This window comes from Pteropus alecto, unplaced genomic scaffold, assembly GCF_000325575.1.
Source record: "Pteropus alecto unplaced genomic scaffold, ASM32557v1 scaffold131, whole genome shotgun sequence".
NCBI classification, from domain to species: Eukaryota; Metazoa; Chordata; class Mammalia; order Chiroptera; family Pteropodidae; genus Pteropus; species Pteropus alecto.
Window position 1 is genome coordinate 13,294,357 of NW_006434709.1, and position 4,845 is coordinate 13,299,201.

Genomic DNA, 4,845 nt, shown 5'->3' on the forward strand with positions numbered 1-4,845 from the left:
GATTGGGGAAGGTCTGCTGGGAAAGGAAGCCTCAGAGAGCTGAAGTAAGAGGAACCGGAAGCGTTGCTTTCCATCTAAGAATCTTCTGTTTCTCTCTGCTTTGGCCTCTGCTCGCAGAGATGCAGCTGTGCTGCTCTGCTCTCCTCAGGTGCTGCGAAGCCTTGGCACCCAGCGTGGGTGTGGGAACCGTCCATCACCTCACCTCCCAGGGCCGCTGCCAGTCCAGGCCACATGCAGCTTACACTGAGGCCTGAGCTTGCACTGTACAGCTGCCGGTACTGTTTTTTCCAGCTCAGGAGAAGCAAATGGAGAGACACTATCAGAATCCCATCCACCTCCTCCCTTCTCTGAGGCTGGTGAGTGGCTGAGAGAAGGAGAAATGTCAAGCCGACTAGTCGAATGGCCCGATTCCTATGCCCCAGCATAATTGTGGGTCAGCCACACATTCCGTCTTATTTTCTCAACAGCCTTGCCACATGCGGAGGGCGGAAGCAGCTGTCGAAACCACATGCCCTGGATCTTAGTGGGACTCCAACCTGCCCAGGAGCAAGGCTACCCTGGGAGATCCCTGGAGTAGTATTTACTTCTCTTCCTACTTTTTTTTTTTCTCCCTGTAATACTTCCATACTATTCACGATGGCTGAATGAGATTTCGATTTGGCCTGGTCACTCTGCCCAGAGAATACAGGGTTGTACTATAGGACTGCCTGAGGGTCTACAAAGAAAAGAGCCCTATAAACCCAAGGCATTATTATATTTACTTCTACTTTAAGGCTCTTATACTTACATCCCATAAGGCTGTGTCCCTTAGCTGAAGGATGAAGCCAGCCAGCCATCATACGTGAACTCTCTGTTCTTAAATAGACTCAAGACTTTGCTCAAACTTTTCACATAGATTCATTTAAAATTGTAGCTTGCCTGCCACTTTAAGAAATTCATCATATCCATCATCAGCCTATTGATTGTATTACTATTATTCATGGAGACACAGACGATAGTCCCCAGTAGAGAAACCAAAGCTTTATGTTGGATAGTTGCAGAAACCTTGACTGAAATTCACTAAAAATAAATTTTGGTGAATAAGTAGGTCAGAGTGCTTTTAGGGAACCAAAAAACTCCACAAGGATCTCTGCAGATGTAATAATTGGGAGGCCCGTCAGCCTCCTGCCTCCGTCCCCCTTCCCTTATATTTCTTTTCCATGCTGCTGTCTGTGACAGCTCGGGAAGGAGCCCCAGGCACCTCTCCTCTGCATCCTTCCCTGTGACATCTCCTTTCTGCCTTCTCCCCACATACAACAGCCTCACTAGCACCTCAGCTTCTAATTTTAGCTTCTGTTTTGCATTTTGTATAGCAGACAAGGAAAGAAATATAATGCAGAATTCAGACCGGAGAGAAGTCAGACTGTTTGCTCCCTGATAAACTGACAGGGACTCATATCTGGTGCCTGAAGGCCGATAGTCAGGGAACGGCAGGATGGTCGTGCCTCATGTGCACTGGAGAACAGTCTCTTTCCAGGATCCCACGAGCTAGAACCTTTCTGGCCTTTTCCCTTTGTACAACTTCAGAAACCCCTGAACTTTCTCCTGGCTTTGTAGAAATTCAAGTTGGCACAGATAATGGATGTATTTGGGGGGCAAAGAGGATTATTTCACATAAGAATACTGATTAGATTCAATAATCAGTTAAGACTAGAAGCTGGATAGATCCGCATTATCAAACGGGCAGAGGAATATATCCTGCACCCTCTATCATGTGGACTGTCTCCTTGGGTGTCCTTTAAAAGGATGGGCCAAAACTTTGGAAGCAGACTAGATGTTCTAGTCTTCTAGTGCTCCTCAAAGTGTGGTAGCATCAGCATCATCTGGGAGCTCGTTAGAAATTCAGAATCTTGGGCCCCAGACTCTGTACCTAATCAATCTCAGCTTGGGAAGTGAGTCCCAGAAATCCATGCTTTTAACACTTCTCTAGGTAACTCTTATTCATGCTAAAGTTTAAAAATCACTGAAGTAGATGATCTCTCAAGCTCTCCCAATCCAACTAAAAGTTACTTAGTTCCTGCAACTTTTTCTATGTCTTCTCTGACGTGGTAGCTACAGTCTTTCTTGGTGAAACAAGACAAACCAAGTTTTGTAATTGTGAAATATAACACATAGAAAAAATGCCTAAAATGTATAAGGGGAACCCTGTAAAACGAAGTGAATTATAAGTGATTTCTACCCAGGTCAAGGAATAGGACCATGCTAGCACCCTAGAAGCCCCGTTCCCAGTGGAATTCCAACACCCTTCCCTCCCCCCGCCCCCAAAGGTAACCACTCTCCTGCCTTCTGCGGTAATTTCTTTCTTTCTTTCCTTTATATTGTTACCATCTAAAAATGCATCCCTAAATAGCCCAGGGTAGTCTTGCCTGTTTTTGACCTTTATCTAAATAGAATCACAGAATACATACTCCTTGGTGTCCAATTTCATTTGCTCAACATTTTGTCTGCAGGTTTTCATTAAGTTTTCAACACAGAAGTCCTTGCCCTTTGTAGAGCCACCATGCCTTTTCGTTGTTTGACTCTACGCCTAAGAAAAGTACAGATTGTCCTTTAAAATTACAGCAAATTAAAGCTAATTTGGTTAGTGCGATGTTCATGGTGCCTCTTGAGCCAGTCGATTCCCCAGGATGTTGCTGGATGAGGACTGCGAGTTACTGCTCCAGTGCTCCAGACGTGTCTTCTCTGTGCCGGGAATGGTCAGAAGGCCTTTCAGGAGGTAATGACTCGCCAAAAGGAATGCTCAGAGCTGTGAGCTCTCAGAGTCCTCAAAACCCAACATTCAGTCAGTGCATGGCATTGGATCAGGTATGGAATGACTCGGCTGTTTCAAGGCAACACATGTCTATGTTCGTGTTAGTTTTGTCCAGGTTTTCTGATCCATCACACAGGCAACAACTGTGCATAAGGCACATGCTAGAAAGTGTAGAAGAGGTGGGACATCTGAGGCACAGTTACTTCTCGTCTCTCCCTCTAGACTCTTGCTCCCCACTGAGGTAAAGAGCATGGCCTTTTGAGTCAGACCAACCTGGATTCTGGTTCTGGCTCTGATACTTGACCTTAAGCTCATGTCCACCTAAGAAATGGAGATTATAATGATAGAACATACCTCATGGGGCTATTTTGATGATTGATTAAGAAATGCTTGAAAAATGCTTAGCATAGCATCTAGCTAATAATAATTCCAGCTAATAGTGAATGCTTTCAAAGTGGCAGGTTCTGCAATTCTATGTGTTTAGTTCTATTGTTACTCTCAATTTCAGATGAGGCAGCTTAGGCACAGAGAGGCTAAGAAACTGGCCCTGGATCCCATGGCTAGTATGTGGTGGAGGCAATCTAACACTAGAGACTTTGCTCTTAACTGCTGTGTGTGGCTCAATACCTGTTAGCTATTTTTACCATCATTTGATTCTAGGTTTTGGTATTCTTGATGCGTTTCTCCTATCATCTGTTTCAAACCTTTCAGATGGCTTCTATCACAGCCAGGCTTTTATCAGCTGCCTGCCCTGGATCAGCCTGATGAGACAAGTGAGACTGGACTTGGAAATTGAGGATGATGCCATCTCATCATACGATCCTCTTTTTGGGTTGTGCCTCAGAACAGAAGCTGGTGATGACAATGGCAGCCATGTTAGATGCAGACCAGAGGGTCTTAGCTGTCACTTTAGAAAGCACTAGCTTGCCCCAAAGCCTCATGCCTCTATGACTTGGGATGCTGCAGAAGCAAGAAGTCGAAATGGTTCAAGGGTTGGAAACTGTTCCTGAAAGGATAGCTTAAACGGGCTGGCAGTAATTTGGTAGTGGCGTATTAGTGACTCTAACTTTGAACAAGATATGAAAATGGACAGTTTCCTCTGCCTGCATGGGGTAAGAGCAGAATCAATGAAAGGCTATAAGGATGCACTTGTTCTATCAAGCTCATATTGATAGAGATGAGCTTGCTATAACGTTTTTATTCTATTGATGACAAAGACTTAGTGCCCTGGAATACAACATCGAGAGGCCATTGGGAACGCTGTGCTTTCTTGGGCAGTAGCACTGGCAGCTCGAGACAGGAAGGTGGACCTCCTCCCTTCTTTCCCCACAATTTTGCGGTAAGGATATTATATCTTTATTCTCACATTTCTAAAGGTTTTTCACAGTACGATAGGCAGAATCATGGCCCCCCGAGACATCCACGGCCCAATACCTGGAACCTGTTCGTAAAGTTCTAAGAGAAGAGTGAGGCAGAGGAGTCAGTTTCAGAGAAATGCGATGTATGGAAGACTCAATCAGCCATCGCTGGCTTTGCAGATGAAGGAAGGGAGGACCATAAGTTAAGGGATGCCGGCACCTCTAGAGGTTGGAAAAGGCAAGGAAATGGGTTGTCTTCTGTAGCTTCCAGAAAGAAATGCAGGTCTGCTGACACCTTGATTTTAGTCCAGTGAGCTCCATGTCAGACTTCTGAACTACAGAACTGTTAGATAATAAGTTTACGTCATTTAAAGTCACGTAAGTATGTAGTAATTTGTTACAGAAGCCATAGGAAACTAATAACACACAGTTTAACCCATATGGCAAGAATATAATTTGGTAAATCAAATAGAATGAGGGAGGAATGTTTTATTTTCTCTCCCAGCCCTGGATTCCACATCCCAAGTTCATGAGACTTGTAAGCCCAGATGTATGTGCTAGTATGGCATGAATGGTGGTAATAGCAAAATACCTCTATTTTATAAGCCATCTCTAATGCTACCTGACAGCTTATGTCCCCTCTGGTGACCCCTGGTTGACAGAGGGATATAAATGGGGACCACTACTCTTCATGCT